Source organism: Acinonyx jubatus, chromosome A1 (assembly GCF_027475565.1).
Source record: "Acinonyx jubatus isolate Ajub_Pintada_27869175 chromosome A1, VMU_Ajub_asm_v1.0, whole genome shotgun sequence".
Taxonomy (NCBI): Eukaryota; Metazoa; Chordata; class Mammalia; order Carnivora; family Felidae; genus Acinonyx; species Acinonyx jubatus.
In genome coordinates, this window is record NC_069380.1 from 181,518,797 (window position 1) to 181,545,468 (window position 26,672).

Here is a 26,672-nt window from a genome sequence, read left to right on the forward strand (position 1 = left end):
CCAATTTCTACTGAAGGGTCCAGCTTCTCTTAGAAAAGAAACAATCAAAATTATAATCTTGTACAAGTTAGACATCTTTGGTTTAACATGTTTAAAAATGTAAAACAAATGTATATTTGGAAATAACATTTTTTAAAAGTGGGGTGGCAGTTTAATATTTTCTCTTTCACAAAATCATTGCCAACAAACCTCCAGTAGCAAAGCACCTTTTATGTTGTATGCTAATTGAGAATTCTCAGTCTATCAAAAAGTGACAAAAGTGTACTGAGTTCATACTAATTATGGCCAAATTATACCTAGAGGTAAACTTATCCTTTTTATTAATGACTGATTTTCACCTGCTGCATTGTCCTGGTATCTGAGACATGAACCAACACATTATGTGTTGTAAATTTGGTTTGCAAATATGCACCTAAGGTGGGAAACTCAGCAAGGTTTGATAAACAGACTGTTTCCTGTCTAAACATAAAGTTTATTTTGGTATTTAGTACAACATGAAATGTCTATAAAGTGCCCTTGGGCAGGAGCTCTTTGTTAACAAGCTATCAAGCTTAACTGGAATAACCTGTAGGAAATCTTTACTAAACAAACACAAGCCAGTCAATTCTTGGGAGATGCTTGCATGTATCAGCATGACACAGTCATTGTCATCTTTAAAGACTAATCCCTAAACTACTCCTGGTTGTATTCTGATTGTTGTGAGTTAGTTCAAATGTTATAAAACATCCATTTGTCTTCCTAGTCTAAATCCCATTTTCTTACACCTGTTAGGATTTTTTTCTTTTATGCAAAAACTAGTCTCCCTTGAATTTAACTTAAAAGCTGTGTGCTCTCCAAGTCCAATAGCTTGAAATGGTAGAAAAACATGTGGTAATTTTCAGCTAACTTTGAATAAACTCTGAATGATAGTAGCATGCTGAGTTGAAGGCTATATGAAACATGAGAAGAATATTGATCATTTATCTGTTATCTGGCTTTTCCAGGAATTCTTGGGAGGTTTATTGCTGGGGGTGGCAGTAGAAACCCTTCTTTTGAGTGAAGATTGGGTAAAATGTTGACCTCTCTTTTCTGAACATTATTAAAATGTCCATAAAAGTAGAATCTCCTCACTATTGCAGCTTCCCTGGGATAGTATCTTTGAAGGGAGGACTCTGTTTGACAAAATCATTAATCAATGCTAAAATACCAGTTTCTACTAGTCCTGACCCTGGTGAATATTCTATGGAATTGTCCACTTGAAGGCGTCTAGGTTTCTAATTAACACATGACGTGTTCTGGAGCATGGATGCCTTTTTGATGCTCTCCCTTGCAGTCCCACAAAGTGATTTTCATATGTATCACATTGCCCATAATCTAATTCTAAGCATCCTCAAGTACCTTCTGATTTAATGTTACTTTTATGTGGTGTAGATATAGACAGGAAAACTGATTTTATTCATATTGATGATATAGATATGTATCCTTCAGAACAGACATTATGTAGGAAAATCAAATATACTTAAATTTTTTGAACCAGTAGTCTACTTTCTTGTAAATATATATATATATATATATATATATATATATATACACACACACATATATATGTGTATATATATATATATATACGTATGTATATGTATGTATGTGTGTGTATGTGTATGTGTGTCTGTATATATATATATATATACATATATGTGTGTATCTATCTATCTATCTATCTATATATATATAAAACTTTGTACCTTAAAGAAACTAAATACAAGGATATGTTTAATTTTGTTTACTTCTTTTAGGAAACTGAAATGTGACTAAGTCAGATAGCCCTTTAATGTGATAAATAGTCATCATTCTTCACATTGGGAAGAATATTTTTATGAACATTAATCTAAATAAATATTTGTATTACTTTCATATTACTGTAAGTCATCACAGATTCATTTCATAATAAAATTGTGGCATAAGATCATATTTTAGTATGTTCTTAGAGGCTAAAGAAATACAAAAAGTATGATATGTTCATATTCAAAATTTACATAATATATGTAATATATATTTGGGGTCATTTAGAATCCTGTTTATATTTATTATATTAAATAATTACAACTACATGTTAAATATGCTCTTAAATTACAAGATTGTGGAACCTACAATTTCTGACTGTGTCAATGAAAGCTTAGTACTTATCCAGGTGTCTGAGTTTTCTGAAAGTGGTCCAAGAGAAAGTAATGTTTTAAAATAATGTTTAAGATGTCCACATACTTTTTCAGGCTTAAGATATTAAATAAAATTTTAATATCCACATTAATCCTATAATTCAGGAAAAACTTGAATAATACCAAACCAAATCTATATTAATATTACAAATTTAAGAAAACTAGCCAAATGTATTAATAAAAAGTGTCGCTTGAATGAAATCATATTGATCCTTTAAAATTTGTAGATAATTAAATGTTTTGTCACTTGAATAAAATGATAAATGCCTTTCATACCCTTAATCTATTATTCAGGTAAGATTTGGGCAGTGTTTTTTTTTTCCTCGTTTTTCTTTTTTTTATTTTTAGAGAGGGGGAGAGGGGAGAGGCAGAGAGAGAATCTTAAGCAGGGTCCACTCTCAGCATAGAGCCCAAAGCAGGGCTCAATCCCACAACCCTGGGATAATGATGTGAGCCAAAGTCAAGAGTCAGATACTCAACTGACTAAGCCACCCAGGCGTCCCGGGACATAATTTTTTTCATAGCAATACCTTACCAAATCTAATCCGATTTTAATATTTATCCTAAGAAAATAAACTTCATTGCTTAGAGAATGCAAAAACATTACTTTTCCAATGTCTCAATCACAGTTATAATGCCCCAGACATGGGAAGGTGGGAGTGAATATTCTATGTAAGACAAAAGTGTAATAATTTTTTTAATCCCAGTTGGGTTTACATCATTTTTGCAGAATGAATTGTAATAAAGTTTTGCTGGTCAACAAATTTACTTGGTCAGAGGGAATCTCTCTGTTGAGAATTTTACATAAAACCTTAGCCAAATCATATAATTATAGTAATAATTATAACACTGTCCATGAATTAGATTAAGAAACATGTATTTTTAGACCATAAAGATCTATCCATACAATTTTGTTCAAAGTTAACAAGTACCTCATTTGGAAACTTGATCCTTGACTTTCTCTGACCTCGGATCCATTTTAAACCAAAAGATTTCCTGAACAGTAACTTTTTCAGAAGTGTATTGTAAGTTAGAGCTGGTATTTATGGGTAGATGATTCACACAATAAATATTTATTGAACTCTTTCTACCCAACTGGCATCAGGCATGGCACTACATATGTAGAAGAAAGATGTGTCCTTCCCTGATGGAGTTTCCACTTTGGTGTAGAAGTCTGCCTCTAAACAAATAATCATTCAAATATATAGTTTATACATAAACTGGAGAATATATGAGAGAGTATAACAGAAACAATGATGTCGATTTGGAAGTCTGAGGAAGTAAAGATGAGGAATGCATTGATGTGGCCAGCTGGAGTTTGGACAAGAGAATTTCAAGAACAGGGAATGACTTTGTGGGTTTCCTGAGGCAGGAAACAGCTATGCCCACTTGGAAGCCCAAGAGCAGAATGAATCAATAGAGCAGGATCCCTCACAAGAGGAATGAGGTTAGAGCTACACAGAAGTCAGGACATGCCAGGTGTTAACAGAGCCTACTTCACAAGTGTAGCAGAGTCTATCAGAGGACTATGAGTAAAGACTCAGTGTGGCTGGATGATTAGGTTACATTTCTGCCTTATCCAATTAAATCAGCTGTAGCAAGTTTCACCATTTTTTCTGGGTCCTATAAAGGGCAAATCTCAGATACCTGTGCAAAAGGAAGGGAAATTCAGTTTATAAGTATCCTTTGGGTTATCAGTAGTTAGAACAGGGTTGGTGGATAATCGTTTCTAATCCTAGGGGTGGGGAGGCAGGCAGAGATTTTGAATCTGAGATGTTTCCAAATAATACTACTTTCCCACAAGAATTATTGTATTTGTGTGGTGACACTTTACCTTACTGCTCCAGGCCAGGTAGCTTACATATGCATTTCAATTAAAAATTAAGCCTACAAACTGGTAGTTTTAAACTGGCATTTTAAACTATAATTCTTAAGGTTAGAAGAAAGCATATTTCCAATAAGTCTTCCCCGTTGCCATGGAAAAAAGCTGTAATATTATAAATAAACAACAACCTGGGAGCTCATTCTTCAAAACAGATTGAAGACAGATGCTAACATGTCAGCCAGAGCTGAGTACAAATCTGACATCATTCTGTACATCAAATGTTTACATAGATGTCATTTAAATGAGATTCTCATTATGTTAAATGAATATACAACATTGTTTCTCAGTATATGGCATGCAATAGAAAACCCAATTATTTTCTATTAAAAATGTTTTATCTTGAATGAGATTATGGTTTTCTGGTTAACCAGTACTTATAAGAACACTTATCCAGAAAATTTAGTTTCTACAAGATACAAGTTTGTTACAAGACATGATTTTCCAAATTTAATGTACCTGAAGTCAGGTCTCAGTTACATTTAAAAGTATCTTTTTGTTGGTATTATTTCAGTAAATTTATGATATCAGAAATAATATAGCTTACATATATTTGAGACAAATATTTAATTTAAATGGTCATTCTTCTCTACAAAATGACACTAGTCTTTATAACTCTGGGCCTTGATCTGTATATTTCAAAGGGGTGAGACTTTTGTCACCATTCAAATTCAACATCAGCATTTTAAAAACTAATTTTAGCTGAGAAAAATTCACCCCAACAAATTAACTACCATCATTTTTTCATGCCCAACCTCTGTTCATGAACTCATGTTATTAATGAAGTATATTTGGAATGGAATTCAAACTAAAATTAGAACCCTGACCCTCTCTTTAACTATATGTGTGATCGTCAATAAGTTATTAAATCACTCTGAGTCTTAATTTTTTTTTTACTGTTAAGATGATAATAATAATGTACTTGAAAGAGTTATTATGGAAACTAACCAGACTAGGGCCAACGTGGCCCACTAGAAACACAATAAACTGTGGCTATTCTCATTAATAATAATGGGGACATCTGCATCTTTACTCCCTGAGTGACTTTATGTACAAACAAGTCAGTTGTTTGAAAATCACTGTTTTAGAATCATCATGTCACTTACATGATAGTCAAAAAAGCATATAACTGATGTTAAGAATGAAAATAAACTACATCTCACATGCATGATTGGTTACAATGCAAATGGTATGGGAACTCTGGAAAGCAGCTTAGCATTTCTTTAAAAACTAACATACACCTACATGCACCCTACAAATACACTCTTAAGTATTACCATACAGAAATGAAAACTTATGTTCACAAAAAAGTCTGTACATAAATGTTCATACTCCATGTCTTTCAACACGTAAATAGATAGTACATACATATAATGAGATCCTACTTAGCAATAAACAGCAAAAAATTATTGATACTTGCAATGACTTCAGAATCCTCTCAAGGATATTATGCTGAATAAAAAAAAACAATCTCAAAAAGTTTACATATTGCATTAATCCATTTACACAGTGTTCTCAAAATGACAAAGTTACAGTGATAGAGAAAAGGTCAATAATTTCCCAGAGTTAGGGTTGAGACAGTATATAATTATTAAGGGGTAACATTAGGTAGTGTCTACATGGTGGGGGAACAGTTCTGTTTCTAGATGACAAAGAGATGGTGACTCAAAGCTACTCCTGCGATAAAATTTTCTAGAACATAAACAGACACACAGAAATGCACACAAAGAGTGCATGTAAAAACTGGTGAAATCTGTATAAGGACTGTATTTTCATTAACAGCACTGTGCCAATGGCAGGTCCCTGGTTCTGACAATGTACTACAGATATCTAGATCACTGTTAATGGTATACTCAGGGACTCCCTGCACTGTTTTGGCAAAAGCTGTTGAGTCTTAAACTACTTTTACTTTTTATAAAGCATTTAACTATGTGAATACAGCATCAAGAGCTTTAGTTTCATTTGCTTCAGTGACATCTTTTGCTAGCCTTGGGAAATAGTCTGATATTTTTTTAATGCTATAAACAATAGTATAGACATTAGTTTTATTTTTTAAGAAGAATTAAGAGTTAAAATTGAATTAGAGTAATTTAGAAGCCCTTAAAATAAAAGGTATATTTATTTATTTTTAAATGTTTATTTATTTGAGAGAGTAGAGTGCAAGTGGAGGAGGGACAAAGAGAGAATCCCCAATGCAAGCCTCAATCTTGTAAACCCTGAAATCATGACCTGAGTCAAAATCCAGAGTCAGACACTTAACTGACTGAGCCACCCAGGCACCCAGAAAAAAAATGAAATAAATTCTTTGTTACTCATATTCTGCAGTCTAAAAAGTATAAAAAACTACCAATAAATGATTTATTAATGCAAATTTCATTGATTTATGTTCTTGTTTTAGTTCCTAGATATAATGAAGTTTTTCCTGAATTATCATCATTCTATGTGTTGAAACTTACTAGGGGACTTTAAATAGGGAAAGATACTGACTATAAAATGTAGCCTCAATGTACACAATAAATTATTTTTCAAATACAATCCAAAAGTGATGACTCATCTTGATGATGATGGTGAATTATGTAAATCTATATCTGTATCCATATCTAAACCTATATTTATATCTTTATCATCTATATCTATCTGTCTTGATTTGGTTTCCTGAGAAACAAACTCAAAGACAAGAATATCAGGGCAAGTAGTTATTTTGGAATGTCATCATTGGCCACAACTTTACGGGAATGGGAAACAAACTAGGGAAGACAGCCAGTCGGGGTTAATATTTTAAGCAAGTTACTGTTGTGGTTAAATGGAACCGAATCCTTCTAGAGAAATCTGGGACTCAGTATAAAACAAGTGCTCAGAGTTATCCAACCTGAGGGGTAAGAAGATGGATACTTATATATCAGCTTCCATTGGTCTTTGGTTAAAGCTGCTTTTGGGGAGATAGTGATCCTGCTTGACCCATAGGTAATAAAGTAGCTAAGTGTCCAGAGAAAGCCCTCACACAGAGAATGCAAGTACTGATGATAGCTAGTTGGCACAGGTGCAGAGAAATGATCAAAGTGAGGGGATTTCACTAGGTCCCTGACAGCATCATCTACATATATCCTATATTATTCTGTATACATTGAACATTTAATAAGTACTCATTGAATTAATACATATATTAGTTAAGCCTGCAGAATGAATGATACACTTTTTTTGTATCATAGAACTTAAGTACCTTAGATTTAATCTAATTTGATATATCTTTTTTTAGATCATGTGATTTTTAATACCCTATAAATCACATGGTATCTGTTGCTTTAGTCAATCAACAAATAATTTCTCATTACTTGATACTATAGGGAATAAAGTTGAGAAATGTGCTATCCACTAATAAGAAATATTTAAAACATTCAGGAGGAAATAGGTAAATGAGTAGGAGTTGACAGGTCTCACATATTCATATCTCAAAAGAGCTCAAAAGATGTAATACTCCATAGCAAAAATTAATGAATTTTCCACCCATCTGTTAGATTTAGTGGTTTAAGGACATGGCAAGGTTATAGTACTCCCAGAGATAAGGATACTACTTCTTACTGAAAGTCAGTCTGCAGAAGTCAACAATCCTTTTGAAGGACTAAATTTTCAATGATCTGAAATTCAATATCAGTCACTCTTATCATAGTCAATATACTTGTTTGAAACGTTAAAGATGTTATTTTATTTTTTTAAAAATATTCCCCCAAAACAAATGAAACTTAATATTAGACTATTCAAGTTAGTAAGTAAAGAAGAGTTTGTGTGAAAGAGAAGCTAAAATCTTTTATGTAAGAAAATCAGGCGCGGAAATTGGCCATTTTTTCTTATTTGTCTATAAATAATAAAAGGGAGGCATGGAGCACCTGGCTAGCTCAGTCAATTAATTGTCCATCTTTGGTTCAGGTCATGATCTCATAGTTCATGAGTATGAGGTCTGCATGGGGCTCTCAGCTCTCAGTGCAGAGCCTGCTTTGGATCCTGTCTCCCTCTCTCTGCTGCTCCCCAACTTGTGCGTGCACATGCTCGCTCTCTCTCTCTGTCTTCCTCTCTCTCTCTCTCTCCCTCTCTCTCTCTCTAATAAACATTTTATATATAAAAAAAGGAGACAGGCATAACAAATTTTCTGATACTAGAGAAAACGTCATATAAGAAATGTCTAATGTGGTTCAATCATGATTCTAAGAAGGAGGAGGGAGGTTAGGAGGTCAATTAATGCAAAAAAAAAAAAAACTGTCCCTCTATCCCTTTATATTTCCTTTTATTTATAATGACCACCTAAAGTGAGACAAAAAGGCGAAAATTCAGGCTTAATTTTCACAGAACAGAATGATCTCAAGTAAATCCCCACTGTTTCTTCTAAGAAAACTGCATTTAGAAACAAAACTTCATTATCTAGCTAAAACTATTGCAAATCAGGTACAGGCAAGAAACTTTAAATATCAAATTAATGTGAAAAGCTTAAAAAACAGAACTGCCTAAATTTCTAAGTGGAAAATGGTTAATTACATTGTCTCTTGTCATATTTGTTAAACGTTCAGTTTTGCACAGCACACAAAAAAGTGAAAGGGGACTTTTGATAAATTACTCCAGAAAATGTAATGGATCATATTTTGATTTAACTGGAATTTATAGTACCTTCAGTGATAATCCAATATTCATATTTTAATTTGTAGGTATGATCAGGACATACCTTTCATAAGCCTTTCATTTTCTGTGAAAGAAAAACACAAGACGTTGAATTTAAAGACGACTTATTAATCCTGGAATGGTTAGCCTGAGAAGATGAATAGAATGTGTCTTTTGATTTTTCAGCAGTGTTATTTTAAAATTCTCATGTAGGTCATTACTTATTCTAGAGTTGGATCAATCAAAGGGAGGTGAATCAGCAAGGCGCAAAAAAGGAAGCCACCTTGAAATGGATTAAGTGAAATAATTGTGTGAACATATGGTCTGGAAATTAAATTGATTCAGCTAAACAAGTTATATTAAATAGATCAGGTAATTTTCAGGCATCTGGTCAGGTGATCACAACTTAAAGCAATTATACATTTTGAGACTTTGAGAAAAAGAGAGTCTACAGATATAGGGACTACAAAATGATAGCACAAAATGAAACTCAAGTTGTCAGTCATCTTTTTAAGAGTTTGTCCTTTTAAAAAAGGTGCATGTAAAGATAAGGTCCCGGATGAAAGAATTCAGAGAGGTTTTCTAAATGAAAGTTGTCAGACATTTAAGTTATCAATTCTTTATTCATTTATTTACTCACAGAAAAACAAATATTTATTGAGCACTAACTCTCTTTAGGCTCATTAAAAAATGTCCTAGTTTTCAAAGTTCCTATATTTCATTGATTTATATGTATCAGGAGCAGAAAAATGGTGTTTTCTAAGTGATAAACTTTTGTTACAGACTCTTCTTTGCCATAAAGAGATTTTTTCCTTTGTTATTGTCCTGATGTTTGAGCTTGATGTAAACTATACATTTACATATTGTCTCTCTTCACTTTGCCTACTGTTTCCAAATACACAGGTATATAAATATACCAAGAATGCAACTATTAGGTAACTTGCAAAGCATAGGTGATGTGTATTATATTCACAGGCCAAGAATGGCTACTGGTTTAATTTTCCAAAACTCAAGACATAAAATGTAGTAGGACTTTTTCATTTTTAGTATGACAGATAACTACCAAAAACTTTTTTTGTGGGGTGCCTGGGTGGCTCAGTTGGTTTACTGTCCAACTCTTTACTTCGGCTCAGGTCACGATCTCACGGTTCATGGGATCGAGTCCAGCATCTTGGGATTCTCTCTCTCTCCCTGTCTCTCTGCCCCTCCCCCGCTCCCTATCTTTCTCTTTCAAAATAAATAAACATGAAACTAATAAAATAAAATAATCTTTTTTGTTAAACAATGTAATAAACTTATGGATAATTTTTTTATGCACTGTATTACATGAATCATGATTATCATGTATTCTTATTTTAAGGTTGTTAAAAATTGAGATTGTAACTGTGCAAGTTAGGTGAACTACTTTAATATCTTAATCATAATGGTGTTTGAGTGGATGAAATTTCCTACATTAGTTTTAATGTAAATAGTCTTGGCATGCTGTCTTTAGAACGTAAGAAGTTCATTCATGTGAATTTTTGTTTCAATGTTTGATTCATTAGAAAATATTTGTGCAATTCTTAGGGATAGTATGTCCCCATGGTTACAATGGAAATGAGGCAAACAGTATGAAATTTTTGTAATTGTAGCAGGCAGTTTTGTTGGTTTATAGAAAATTAATTCATAGAAAAGAAATGAAAGGACCATAACCATAGTAGGCAATGACAGGTATAAGTGTTTTGTAAAAAGCTTCATATTTCATAAAATGTCTTCTCACATGTTCTTTTTGAGCTTTACGCCAACCGAGTGATAAAACTACACTATTCTGTATACAGATTAAAAAAAACCCACAAAACTCAGAAATCCTTGATTTTCCCAAGGATGTACATGACAGATAGATAATATAAAAATAAAGATGCTCTATAGTTTGAGGAATATATTAGAGAGGGTATGAGGGAAACTAGAAAGAGGCCAGTTGAGAGACAAGTTGAGTGGTTATTATTACATAGTGCAGATAGAGACGATGATATCCATAACAGAGGTAGTGGCAATGGGTTGAAGAGGTATGAATTCATTCCAGAGATATTCATAATTGAGTGGTTGATGACTAAATTCATTGGAACTACATGAATTGCCAATATTTAACTGTTTTGAAAAATTTTTAATAAACTACGTTGTTTAATCTCATAGAAGTTAAACATAAAAAAGTCACTATACAAGATTCTCAGTTTTGTGATTTGAGTAGCTGAGTGGTTGGTAGAATCATTTACCATGATAGCAAGCATAATAGAGGGAAGAAGAAAATATGTTTCTCAGACCTCAGAACTGTAAATGTCTTTGACAAAAAACAAGCTGTAATATTCAGTCAGAATAATTAGAGAAGTAAATAGAGGACTCAGAGTGACTGTATCGGCAGAAAAGCATTTAGATTCACATCAAAATCACGAGATTTGAGTGACAGTTTGAAGGGAACATGTATAAATTGAGGAGAAAAAAAGGAATGAGAAAAAAAAGATCATTTTGAAGAAGAGAAGAAAGAGAACTAAAAGATACTAAGAAGAAATAGCCAGAGAGATAGGGGGAAAAAATCAATAGAAATCAGTGTCAGAAAAGTCAAGGAAAGAAGTTCACAAAAAGGAATGGTCTTTTATTAAATGTTAGACTAGGAATAGTATCCAGTGAAATAAGAATAGACATACAAACTGGAAAGAAAGAAATAAAAACTTTTGCTGACAATATAGTTATTTACATATAAAATCCCTAAGAGTCTTTGGAAAAGGTAGTACAACTTATAAGTGAGTGTAGCATGGTAGCAGGGTATAAGATCAACATACTTTTTTAAAAAAAAATCATATCATTTACAATAACCCTGAGAACACTAACTACTTAGGTATACAGCTAAAAAAAAAAAAACAACAAAAACTATAAGATCTAAAAACTATAAAACACTATAAACTAAAGAAATATATACTGTGTCCATTAATGGAACATTTAATACTGTTAAGATGTCAATTCTTCACAAATTGATGTATCAAATGCAACCTTGATAAAAATACTACACGTGTTATTTTTGGAGATAAGTTGGTACTAAAATATGTATACAAATACAAAGAAACTAAAATAGTCAAAATGTTTTTGAAAAAGAATACCGCAAGGGACACCTGGGTGGCTCAGTAGGTTAAGCATCTAACTTTGGCTCAGGTCATGATCTCAAAGTTCATGGGCTCGAGTCCCGCATCTGGCTTTGGGCTGACAGCTCAAATCCTGGAGCCTGCTTTGGATTCTGTGCTCCCCCTCTCTGTAAATCCCGCGCTCTCTCTCTCTCTCTCTCTCTCTCTCTCTCTCACACACACACACACACACACACACACACAAATAAATAAACTTTTTTTTTTAAAGAAAAAGAATGCCACAGTCAGAGAACTCTGAATTATTGATTTTAGGACAAACAATAAAGCCACAACAATCAGGGAAAGGTAGTATTGGCAAAAGGCATATGGGTCCAGAAATAAACCCACACTAATATAGTTGATTTTTTTTTCCAAAGGTACAAAATCAGAAAGAGTAGGGTAGTCTTTTCAATCAATGGTACTAGAAATATTGAATATTCAATACACAAAAAATAAACCTTGACCCATACAACACACAGGGAGGAAGGGGAAGACGAAGTGGAGAAGGAGGAGGCCCTGAGAACTGATCACAGATCTAAAAGTAATACTTAAAACTACAAAATGTCTAGGGGCACCTGACTCACTCAATTGGTAGAGCATGTGACTCTTGATCCTGGGGTTGTAAGTTAAAGCCCAAGTTCAAGTTGGGTGTAAAGATTTCTTAAAAGTAAAATCTTAGGGGCACCTGGGTGGCTCAGTCGGTTCAGTGTCTGACTTCGGCTCAGGTCATGAATTCACAGTTCGTGGGTTAGAGCCCTGTGTTGGGCTCTGGGCTGACAGCTCAGAGTCTGGAGCCTGCTTCAGATTCTGTGTCTCCCTCTCTCTCTGCCCCTCCCTCACTCAGGCTCTGTCTCTCTCTGCCTCTCAAAAATAAGGAAATGTAATAATAAAAACAATTAAAAAAAGTAAAATCTTAAAAAAATTAAAAAAAATAAGTACAACTACAAATATCTAGAAGAAAGCATAGGGGAGATTTTTAGGGAAAGATTTCTTAGCTATGACACCAAGAGAATAATCCATAAAAGAAAATTTTGATATTCAGACTTCATCAAAATTAGAAACTTCTACTCTTGAAACACCCTTAAGATAATGAAAAAAATGAGCCACGGATTTGAAGAAAACATTTGCAAACATTATATCTGACAATGGATTTTTATCCTGAGTATATTAAGAACTCTCCAAACTCTAATAATAAAGCAACCCAATTTTAAAAAAGGGCAAAGTATTTGAACAGATGCTTCATTAATAAGATATTCAGATGGCAAGTAAGCACATGAAAATATGTTCAACTGCATTATTTTTAGGAAAATGCAAATTAAAAACATAATGTAATATCACTATATACTTATTAGACTGAGAATAAAAGAGAAAAGTAATTGATAATACCAAATAATAGCTAGGATATGGAACAAATGGACTCTTCTAATATGCTGGTGGTGGTACAGAAAGTATGAACACGTTGGAAACAGTTTGACAGTTTCTTATAAAGTTAAACACACACTTAGCATATGTCCCAGCTATTCCACTCCTAGACATTTACACAAAATATATGAAAATTTCTCTTCACACAAATATCTGTACCTGAAATTTTATATAGGATTTACTATTGCCCCAACCTAGAAACAACACAAATATCCTCATGTTGGTGAATGGTTAAAATGTGGTATATCCATATGATAGGATACTACCTAGCAATAAAAGACATAAGCTACTTATATATACCATAACATGATGGTAAATTGCATATCAAATGTATTATAATAAGTAGAAGAAGCTGGATTTAAAAGGCAACATATTGTATTACTCCATTCATATGACATGCTGGAAAAGGCAAAATTACAGGGACAGAAAACAGAGCAGTGGTTTTGATCAGTCTTGAATAAGGGGAGAGGTTGGTCAAGGGACATAGGGAAAATTTGGGAGAAAATGGAACTATTCTGTATATTGAATTTAATGTTGGTTATACAATCGCATGTATTTGTCAAACTCTCTGAAATGTACACTAAAAGGGACAAATTCATTGTATATAAATTATACTTTCATAAAAAATGCAAAAAATGGTCAAGCCATTTATAACACTTCTGAGATATCATATAAGAAAAGAATAACATCCTGTCTACTAGATTTAGGAACAAGAGGGCCCTTGTCGAGAAAAACTTTGAAATACCATAGAAAACATGAAGTAGGTTTGTAGTTGTGAAGGAAGCGAAGCAACTCTATCTGACAAAGGAGAAACAATGAATATAACTGACAATTCCCTCCAGAAGTATTTCCCTCAGGAAAATAGAGAGAGAGAGAGAGAGAGAGAGAGAGAGAGAGAGAGGGAGAGGGAGAGGAGGTGTTGTTTAGAGTGTGAATATAAAACTGAGGGAGAATAGTTTTTAAAAGATAAAGGAAACTTGAACATTTTCCCACATATGGGGAAAAGACAATAAAGAAGGAGATTGAGGATATATGAAAAGGAGGGAAAGTTAACAGTGTGAGGTCTCTGAAGAGGCAGAAGTAGATGAGTTAAAGCACAGAAGTGGAACAGTAAGCCTGAGAAGGACACGAAGTTGGAGAAAATAAATATAAGACCACAAAACAGTATTTTGTTTTGTTTTGCTCTAAAAGCAATAAGCAACCCAGACACAGTTGAAGATGAACAGCTGAACTCATCTAAGGTCTCCCTCTCTCTTTCCAGAATGATGAGCTGGAAAAACAAATGAGGCACAGGAATCGAGGATGCTTCCAAAACGTATGTATTTTAGGCTGAACTGTTTAAGAAAGCAAGTAAAAGTGTGAAGAAAAGGAGTCAAAAAATTTGTGATCTTAATAAAGTTGAACTATTGTGGTGGGTGTAGCACAGCAAACAACTTGCTGTCACCAAAGGCTGTCATCTGAGAGTGGGATTTCAAAGCCTGCAGATTTTGGAAGTAGAATGAGTAACAATAAAATTCTTTATGTTTGAGATGAAACATTGAGAAGGAAAACTGATAAGGAAAAGAGGTCATATCACATGACCTACAAATCTACTGTGTAGATTTTCCATAGTCATATTTAAAACACTGAGAACACTAGAGTGATAAAAAAAAAAAAAGAAGAATAACTAAGGAACAGAACACTCAGTGAAGAAGAAAGAATGACTATAAAATTGATAGATGAGAAATTGTGTAGAGAAGTAGATTGCTGAATGTTATGGCACTGAAAGCAGGTAGTATTCATGCAAGGATATCCTGTGAAAGTCTTGAGTGGCACTAGTGAGTGAGAATGCTGAAGCTATCACCCTCTCCTCAGCTCTGTGGGTCACTGGGGAATGCAAGTTTCTCTGAAGAACTAGATGGGAAAAAGTGTCCTAAGAGAATCAGGATTGAGTTAAGATAAGGTGAATATACTCTCTTTATAAATAGAATTCATCTCTCATGAAAAAGCTAGCTCAGTGTACAACGTAGAACGGATGCTTCTGAGTGTGCTCGTGTGTGTGTGTGTGTGTGTGTGTGTGTAGTAGGGGGACACTTCTAAGGAGATGAGGAGCAATGGAAAGCTGAGGTGGGAGATGTATGAAGATAAAGCCCAAAAAAGACTGCAAACCACTAGAGCTTATTATCGGGTAGTAATTAAGAATGTTAGGTATGGAGGCATGTTCTTTATGTTGTGTCTTATTGACTCTGTAAATATTATAAAAGTAAAAGTGGTAAGTGTCCCAGGGATTTCACAGAAAAGCAACGGGGGCTAGACTAGATTGTACAATATTTAGCAATAGCAAATACAGGACATGTATGCTGCTGCTTCTCACTACTGAGCCCATGATAGTAGGCATGACTTATTGATCATGGCATTCTTTCCTGCTAATACCAGATTCAGTTCCAAAGGCCTTCCCAATACCCCTATCAAGGTAGTCATTTCCAGTTGGCCAAAAATAGCACAGTAACTCTTATCGATTATTTAAAACCTTATTTTTCCCACCATCTTTACTATTTGAATTTTCTTATGGGAGACCTATCCCCACATGCCAGAAAGAATAGAAATTAGCATGTCCTCTTTCCCTTAACTATTCTTCCTCTCAAAAAAGGGTCTATTCATTACTGTCACCTTCTTCTTCCAGAAATACAGGTCCTGTCAAAGATTTGAAGGGGTTTTTAAAGTCTCTGCATTTTATATGCTTTAGGAGAAACTATAGATGATTGTATTCCAGATTAATATTGCTCAGTTTGTTATTTCTTGATCTATATTAGGGTGTTCAGGACAAAACAAGCAAAGACCTTTGCTTTGGTGAAATCATATTTAGAATATAGTTTTTATTTAATGACATTCTACAAAAAATGTTTATAAAATTGAGCCCATCCATGTTATTATAATGCTTAAAAGTTCAGGCAACAGACGATATTGTGAAATTTTAGCTCATACTGACTGTAATTTGGGCCAAGTAACGATTTTGTTCATTTGTTTGTTTCTGCATCTGTTATCTAAAATAATGTGTGTGAGGAGGGTGATGTTAGCATTCACCTCATTAGGATTAGTGTGATCATTAAATGAGAGAATAAATACTTAGTACAGTTTCTGGCTCAGTGATAGTGACAGGAACTCCAGTGAGGACAAAGATGGAAATTGTCTTCATTCAAGGGACAACAAGGCTTATGTTCAGCCCAGAAAAGAGATGACTTAGGGGACAAGTGATCTAGCATTTATATGGAATGAGGGGCTGAATAAAGTCACAAAGAGCAGCTGCATGTTGGCTCTCCCTAAGTAAAACTATCAAATAATTACCGCTGTCTAAAATTGGATGTCATGCCTCAGATTTGGAGACTTGTTTGTTGATGGACCATCAAAAGCACAGGATCAATGAGAAATCATCATCAGTGTTTTGAACTGAGTTTCCATAATAGATTTGACTGTAAGATACCTACAATCTTTATATTCTAATGTTGTGTTTCTTACACCATAAGTGAGAATTAGTTTGGGATTGTTTAGCTCTAATGAGTCAGCTTAAAAAGAAGAAAAAGGAAAAAAATGATTTGAGGGACAATTGGTTATTTGGTCAAGACAGAATTTAAAAGTCAAAATTTAAAGGTTATATTTAATAGCAATTATAGCTTTTTAAAAAAAATAGTAATTGAAATCTATAATTTTAATTTGGAGAAAATTAAAAAGGAGTGGATGGGCACTAAATTTTTAGCCTTAAATATATGACATATCTTTGACATAGCTTTGAATTACCATGAAAATCTTATGTGATTGGTATTTTCCAAATGGTAAAATTGAATCTCAGAAAATGTATCTGTCCAAGGATGACAAGAAGCTGACACAGACCCAGATCTCTGCCAGAATTTATGTTTTGTAGCATTATTGTATATGCACACACATGAAAACACACACACACATTTATTTGTTATATATAATAACTGTTATTTGTTATATATAATAACTAATATATATATATTCTATATATATATAATTTGTTATATATATAACTTATTTGTTATATATAATAAATAATTTATTTGTTATATATAATATATAATAATATATATAATAAAGAATATATAAATTATTATCTTCATATGTGATAATAACATACCATTTACATTATATATATAGTGTAATGAAGCATGAAATAGCATCTACTCAGTCTCTTAAATCTACCCTTCTGTTAAAAGTTAACATGATAAACTATAATTGGTGTTTGCAAACAGGAAAGACTACTGTTATTGAATGATCTAACCAGTGACTTTCTAGATGACATTGAATTCTTTCACTATTGCTGATGATTCAAAACATGACTTAATTTTTTTAAGGAAAAAGTTTGGCTTTTTTTATCTCCAAGAGTGGTAGAAATTTTGATAACTGCATCCAATTTATTGAGAAAATATAACTGAATACATCACATCTTGGAAAGGGACTTGAAAAAATTATTTTCAAAATAAAACAATTTCCTTTAACTCTAAGCATATTGATACTTTCCATATGAAGAAAATACATAAATGCATAAATTCAATTTTATTTTCTATCTCCTCTTTTACTTCCTCCTTGCCAAAACAAACATATTTTTTAAATCTCTCTCAAATGGATTAATAGAAAAAAGTGAGGTACAGAGTTACAAAATAAACCTATTAAAATAGGCTTGTGACTGACAACTAGGGTTAGGAGAACAACTTCTATATAGTTATTTCACTGTCAACTAGAAGAGGAAAAATAGCAGCGAATTCATCCTTGAAAATGTATATCCTAAGCCAAATTAAAACAGGATACACTTAGAAAACATAGTAAGTTCAGTATTTCTACAGATATCTAATTAATTCTAGGAGATTAATGATATTTGGATGCAAAGTATGTAAAGAGTAAAACCATTTCTGTATCTATAGGGTGATATTTCCCAGAAAACCCAAATGACACTGCCTTACTAGAAACAAAACTTGATTACTAGGCATTTAGAAACTACCATAATTTTCATCAATTATGGGTTTTGGTCAATTATTTGGGTTCGTTTGTCTTTATCTTCCATGATATAAATGGATGACCTATACCAATCTACAGATAGAAAGATGAGGTATGCATCTTAATATAAGTATACATACTAATATAAGGTATATATATACACGTACACACGTATACACACATCTTCACTATATACATTATCTACCCTCATATGTATATAAGTGTATGTGTGCATGTATGTACATATATATGTATGATTGAACAGCCAATTTGAGATATATTAAAAATCATGAGAGAGAAACTAAAAAGTTTATAAACTTTATAGTTCTTGGCTTGAGGATTTAATTTGAAGATGATCTTAGTTTGGCAATATTTTTATAATTGTTAATGAAAAGCCTGCCAATTCACTAAAGAATAAAAAGTAGTTTTATCATGTATAGCCCTAACCTAAACATATATTATCATTTTGTTCATTTGTGATTCTCTAAAGGACAAATTAAGTTTTCATCAAATGTATTCATAAAGGTTAATTTTTTGAACAACCTCCATATAAATTGCTCTACTGTAAATTTCCTACTCATTCTCACATTGAATAGAACATAATATTAAATCCTGTTTATTAATTTATCAGTTCAGTATGATCATATGCAGATAGAAATTTCCCTTAACATATATGTTACAACAACTAACTGGTTATATAAGCACAGAGAAAAAAACCTCTTACTTAATTTTTTGTTTATTTGTTTAATGCTGTTCAAGTCTTGTTTCTGAGGTGAAACTAATTATTTTTTTATATTAAACAGTGTCTTCTCAATTTCCCTTATCCCTAAACTTCCCTCACCATTTCTTCCTCATTGCCCTCAGGGTATGAATAATAAAGAGAATGAGGACAAATTTTTGGCATTTAAGAGAGCACTTAAGTAAATTTTGTTAATGTATTATGGAGATAATATTCAATGAAAATTAAGATTTTCAATTTTATTTTATTTATTTATTATTTTTTATTTATTCTCAAATTAGTTAACATACAGTGTAGTCTTGGCTTCAGGAGTAGAATCCAGTGAATCATCACTTACATATAACACCCAGTGCTCATCCCAACAAGTGCCTTCCTTAATGCCCATCACCCATTTGCCCCACGCCCATCAATTTTAAGAGGCAATCACTTAAGATAAGTTTTGTTTTGTTTTACTCAATCCAAAAGTTTACCTTTAGGTATAGAGAGCAGTTTGAAGTCTCAAAGAAAAACATTTATAGCAGGAGTCAGTGACCTCTTTTCTATAAAGGACTGAATAGTAAATATTTTAGGCTTTGTGGGTTATATGATCTTTGTCTCAACTACTCAACTCTGCTCTACAGCAGCCATAGACAATAAATAAATGAGTGAGTTTGCCTGTTTCAGGAAAAGTTATTTATGGACACTGAATTTTGAAATCCATGGACTTTCTGGGTGTCATGAAATATTCTTTTTATTTTATTTTCTGAGCATTTAAAAATGCAAAAATCATTCTTAACTTGAGGACCATACAAAAACAGTCAGTGGCTGCACGTAGCCCATGCACCATGATTTGCTGACCCTTGGTTTATACTGTAAATCATGATGAAAAAAGGATGTCATAAAAACTTTATCATCCCCAGACTAATGAGAATTCTGGACTCTAGTAATCTATACCTCTCTAGGAAAGTTATCTTATAATGACATGGAAATAGATTTTGCTCTCTAAAAGTGTTGACTTGATCAGTGAAAACACTTATGATCAAATACACTATTTCAAGTTGAAGGTACTGATGCTGGAGTGAATTATTGCCCCTAAAATATGCACTGTGTAATCCATGAAATCAGTGAATGTTACCATTTATGGAAAAAAGAAAAAAGACTTTACGGATGAGATTGATCAAGGATTTTGAGATAGGAGACTATCCTTAAATACTGTCATATTGTGTTTATGTGAGAGATGCAGAGGGAGATTTGACAACAGAAAAGCAAAAGACAACATGACCACGGAGACAGAGATTGGAGTGATGTGGTCAAGGCAAGGAATGTTGGCAGCTACCAGAAGATAGAAGAGGAAAGAAACCGATTCTCGTGTAGAGCTTCTGAAGGGAGCCCTGTCCAAACCTTGATTTCAGAGTAGTGAAACCGAGTTCTGGTGTCTGTTCTCAAGAATTTTAAGAGAATAAATATTTGCTGTTTTAAGCCATGAAGTATGTGGTATTTTGTTACATAAATTACAGGAAACTAATACAGTTTCCTAAGAAACAGCACTAAGAATCTACAACCTTATTGGAGGAAGTGGTACTCTGTTCATTTTTATACCTTTATTTTGTTTTCTATCATTAAACATTAGAGATGGAAAGGGATGTATAGGTGACTTATTATCCAAGGTTGGGATCTATATTAAAAAGCCATGCCCCTTTTGTTATAAAATTTTTGGTTATAAAATACAACCTTATGGAACAATGTATTGTAAATTTGGGCAGCTAGTTAATTAGAAAAATAAATTTTATTCTAACCTTAATTGTGCTTTCCTGTAATTTCCATTGACTGGTCCTAGTTGTGCTCTCTCAAGCTTTAACCTTTTTCATTAAATCACAATACTTTAACATATTTGACAAAAAAAAAAAAATCATGTCAATCCCTAGACCCCTCCCTACCCCACCCCAGAGTATCTTACCCTAACCTAGAAATATTCTCAAAGCAAATTTATTTTATCCCATTTATTATCTTGTATGTAACAGTAATTTCTGTAAACCTCATCATCTGAATTCCAGAAAAATGGTAGGAAACTATCAAATTGATAATAATAGTTCATTTCTTGTGAGATTATTACATGCTAGGCAGTGTACTAATGGCATTATCTCCAATTTGCTATCCCTATTTTACAAAGGAGGAAACAGAGTTTAGGAGAATTTAAGTCATTTTACCCAATAGTAAGGGGTTGAAATGAAGATCTAAATTCATATTTTAAAAGACCAAAATGTATGTCCTTAATCACTATGCTGTATGGCAACCAATGGTTTCTTATGCCCTCACAACTGTTCCTAGTATTTAACTTGAGGTTACAGTGGAGGGATTTGACAGGAAGGACCTTATCAAGAGGAATGCTACACATCTTCAGTGCACAGAATTCACTTTAACTTTTTAAAACACAGCTACGGTATTCACCTAGCTCATGTGGAGCTCATGGTCAATTAAAAATCCCATTAAAATTTTTTTAATGTTTATTTATTTTTGAAGGACAGAGAGACAGAGGATGAGTGGGGGAGGAGCAGAAAGAGAGAGGCACAGAATCTGAAGCAGGCTCCAGGCTCTGAGCTGTCAGCACAGAGCCCGATGCGGGGCTTGAACCATGAGCTGTGAGATCATGACCCAAGATGAAGTCAGATGCTTAACTGACTGAGCCACCCAGGCACCCCAAAATTTCCATTTTTAAACAGAAATACTTGTTAAATCAGGGCCCCTTTTTGTGTTTATGAAAATTCTTTCCTGAAACAATGTGTAATAATAATGTGTCTATTAATTATCTAAGTGCCTAAATTCACAGAGTAGATTAACTATAATCCTTGATCTACAACATCTTCTCATTATTAATGACTTAACTACTTTTAATAATGTAGTACATACCTGTGAACACACTCTGTAGTACAAAATCATGTTTGCCATTTTCTTCTTTTCCTCTTATTATAGCTTGTCACATTTATACATATTGTTTGTCTTCTTTGTATTTCAATTATATTATATTTATATTTCAATTTTTGTTGCACTTCAGTTGTTGAACTTATATAAAGGACATCATGCTACATCTACTTGTTTGGGAGTCTTTGATTTAATATGATATTGCTAAGGTTCACCTATTGTTGATATGGCTTATTTAATTTCTCTGCTGGAAATAATCCATTGTGTAAATATTACAGTATATTCATTTACAATGGGAAACACTGGTCGCTGTAAACATTGAAAAAAATATTCACATTTTTTGCTGTTATTTTTTAGGGTACCCGATGAGCCAAAGCTGTTGACTTTAACATAGTTACATTTTTCTTTTGTTTAAGAACTTTCTCCCTGGGGCGCCTGGGTGGCTCAGTCAGTTGAGCATCTGACTTCAGCTCAGGTCATGATCTCGCGGTCCGTGAATTCGAGCCCCGCATTGGACTCTGTGCTGAAAGCTCAGAGCCTGGAGCCTGTTTCAGATTCTACGTCTCCCTCTCTCTCTGACCCTCCCCGTTCATGCTCTGCCTCTCTCTGTCTCAAAAAATAAATAAACGTTAAAAAAAAAAAAAAAGAACTTTCTGCCTGGTATCCAAGTTCTAAACAATACTTATCGATATTGTTTACTGAGTTTGAATTTTTCTTTTAGATTTAACACCCTTGATAAATAGTGAACTAAATTATTATATGAAATAAGAATTGGATTTTATCTTTTTCCTTGTAGATAATCATTTTCCTACCTCCATTGAATGGTGTCTCCTTTTTTACCAATGGGAGTGTCATCTTTGTGAGATGTCTAAGTTCTAATTTGGCAGGAATCTTTTTGGGATCTTTATTCTATTTCTTTGGTCTCTTGGTTCAACTCTATGGCAATAATATACTTTCTTAATTACTATAGCTTCATAACAAGGCATTATATCATTTAGGAAAACTGCCTTTTTTATAACAAAAGTAATTTTGTAGAAATTATTAGTCTTCACCAATGTCCTCTGTCCTCTCCTTCTGTGCAAACATTTTATTTCATAGCTTTTCACCATTTAGGAAGACTCGTGACAAATTCTAGCTAATGAAATTTTATTTGAAATCAGGTGTATCGCTTCCAGACAGAGGCAACAAAATGCCCATTCTCCAATCTCTCTTTTCCTTTCTCACAATGTCCAATTAACTCTGTGTTTCAAACAGACAATGTGATGGAGGCCCAGACATCCCAGATCACATTTCTCTATGGACATAAAAGGTGAATGAAGATACGTTTTGTGTAAATAAGATATTTATGTTTTGGAGTGGCTTATCACTGTAGTGATGCATTCAAATCCATCGACAGTCATTTAACTATGTATAAAGACCTTTTTTTTGTGGCTCCTTGGAGGCTGTAAGCTGCTTCAACATGAAGCTGAACACCTCTTTCCCAGCTACTTGCTGCCAGAAACTCATTGAAGTGGTTGATGAATGCAAACTTCATACCTTTTATGAGAAACGAATGGCCACAGAAGTTGCTGCTGATGCTCTAGGTGAAGAATGGAAGGGTTGCATGGTCTGAATCAGTGGTGGCAATGACAAACAAGGCTTCCCCATGAAGCAGGGTGTCTTGACCTATGGCCATGTCCATTTGCTGATGCGTAAAGGGCATTCCTGCTACAGACCAAGGAGGACTGGTGACAAAAAGCACAACTCTGTTGGGGTTGCCTAGCTTTCTCAACTTGGTCATTGTAGAAAAAAAAGGGGAGAAAGATATTGCAGAACTCACTGATACTACTGTGCCTTATGGACTGGGACCCAAAAGAGCTAGCAGAATCTGCAAATTTTTTAAACTCTCTAAGGAAGATGATGTCCACCTGTATGCTGTGAGAAAGCCCCTAAACAAAGAAGGTAAGAAACCTAGAACCAAAGCACCCAAGATTCAGCATCCTGTATTCCATGTGTCCTCCAACATAGACGTTGGCGTATTGCTTTGAAAAACAGCGTACTAAGAAAAATAAAGAAGAGGCTGCATGACATCCTAAACTTTTGGCCAAGAAAATGACAGAAGCCAAAGAAAAATACCAGGAACAGATTGCCAAGAGACAGAGGCTGTCTTCTCTGAGACTTTCTACCTCTAAGTCTGAGTCCAGCCAAAATTGAGATTTTTCTAAGAGTAACAAATAAGATCAAACATCAAACAAAACAAAACAAAACTATGTATAAAGAAAAAAAATGTTTTGGTTAATAACCTTACACACTGACACTAACATGAGTTAGCATACAAGGTTTCTTTCTATCTGTAGAATTTATTCATAAACTGAAAGTTTAAAATTATCCTCCCTACCTAGTAGCTCCAAGTTCAGAGACATTTTTATTTGAGAAATAAGATTGTAAGAGAACATGAGACAGCAGATGGGGAAATTGGGAATCTGATGCTTTCCACCTAAAATATCAATACCCTTGCCTGGCAAGAGTTTTACCTTCTAAAAATATGAAGTTGAATGTTTTAAGAAATATGGGCTTTATTCCTAAGTTAGAATCCCAAAAACTAAGAAAAAGAGGACAAGAAGAACATTTTCAGTAATGGAAGATTAAAATGTGTCACAAAGAAAAGACTATAGATTAGTATTTTATAAGGTTTTGCCCGGCATAGAGATTAAGCTGTCTGTTTTGCCTTTCTCTGCCTCTACTAAGTGATTATTAAACTATGGATGAGATTTAACTAGGAGTGAAGGTTTATGATTTGAAGGTCTGGAAAAGGTAGGAGTCAAACTTTGAGCTGCATCATAGAATAAAAAAATACATGATTGACATGGTTTAAATGAATATCTTAGCAACTAAATGGGTATACTATAGGTATTTATCAAGTATTTTGGTTCTTTAGATTTAATTCTTATAGACTTCTGAATAGCTATGATACTGTCATTATTGACAAAATTTACTTCTGTGATAAAGCTACAGTAATTTCACAATAAAGAAACCTTTTATTGTTTTCAAATGTTTTCACTGAGTTGAAACTTTTCTGCACTTCAGAATTTGTACTATAAAAATCCTATTGCCATAATACTTGCCTGCAGCTAGATACTTAAGTTACTACACTAAAGATTGATTTAAATTGAGTGTAATTATCTGCCTAGAATCTTTAAAAAAATCCCTCTTCTTTAACCATTAATTTTCACAACCATGATTATCCACAATAAGTTTAGTTGGTGGTCTTTAATTAGTGTCTATTAAAATCTATATGGTGGTTAATTTAATATGATTAAAAAAGAATCACATGCATAATCACTAACATAGTGAGTAATTTTGTGAATTTGAAATGGGGTCTCTTAACTTTTACAGCTGGAAGATGTGCTTGATTCACCCACATTAAAATGTTGCTAAAGTTCTTATATTCGCCCATTAGCTTAGCACTTTAAGAAATGTAAATGAGATTCCACTTTTCACCTATCAAGTTGAAAAAAGTTGGGAAAGTTTGAAAATACACAGCATTAGCAAGAGTACGAAAAAGTCAGGCACTTTCTCCATATGTACTGTGGCAAGTGTTAATTGGGACAATTTTTTGAGAGTGACTTAATAATATATTTCAAAAATTTAAATGATCAAATCATTGACCAGTAATTTCATTTCCAGGAATTAATCCAACCAATTTTTTTCTTCAAATGTACAAAAGTATGTATAAGATGATTCATGTTTGGAAGTCGGAATAATAAGTGTCCTTAAAGGCACTATGGAATTGGGACAAACCCATATAATGGAGTGTTATGTTACTCTTCAGTTATTCAACAGAAAGCCAGAACACCTGTATGTGTTGCAATATAGAATCTCTACAAAAATTAAATAAGCACTTTGCATACTCTGCTTTGATGCATATATTTTAGAGAGGTGTTTTTGTGCATACACCCACATATTTATGTTTGCATGTGAAGATAGTTTTTGAAATATACACAAATAATTTTTAACAATGGTTGCCATTATTGATGTGGATTTGGAATCTGGGTAAGGAGAACTTACTCATTACACCATTAGACTTTTCTTTCTTTCTTTCTTTCTTTCTTTCTTTCTTTCTTTCTTTCTTGTTTCTTTGTTTCTTTCTTTCTTTCTGCCATATACATGTATTAATTTTCATTTAAAAATCATGCAAATTAAGCAAAGGTAGAGCGTGTTAGCATGTTTAGTCTTTTCAACATACAGCACTAAAACATAACAGTGAATATAAAGACTGTTGTGTATCCTTCTGGGTGCTTACAAAGATCCTCTCTCCCCTGTCATACCCATTCCATCTAGTTTTCAAAGACTTAGCAGTGACCTCAATTCCAGAATGAATATCTGAACAAAGTCTGGTAAAAACAGAGTTCTGACTCTCTATAGAAAGCTATTTTTATGTATATAATTTCTTAAGTTATTCTAGGCAAGGCATCAACTTTTATTCTTCAGCAATTAGATAAATATGTTGACCCTAAAGCTATTCACATCTTCCCAACTCTTTTCAGGTTATCTGATCATCTACCATTGATCTATATCAACACGATTTATTTCTTCTTATTTTGCAAAAGAATATGAAAGGCTTTTGCCAAACAATATTACGGTCAGGAACTGATGCTATGAGACTGGAAGCCTGCCCCTTGTTGTAAAATAAGATTGTATCATTAAATAGGGCTCTCAGGTATTTGCCAACCTGGGTAATGATGTCTCTCTGGGATACCTGCCCT

General features: G+C 33.4%; 1 pseudogene; it reads left to right on the plus strand.

The window, feature by feature from the left end:
- Positions 1-23,373: 23,373 nt before the first annotated feature.
- Positions 23,374-23,994, plus strand: LOC106986602 (40S ribosomal protein S6-like; annotated as a pseudogene).
- The last annotated feature ends 2,678 nt before the right edge of the window (positions 23,995-26,672 follow it).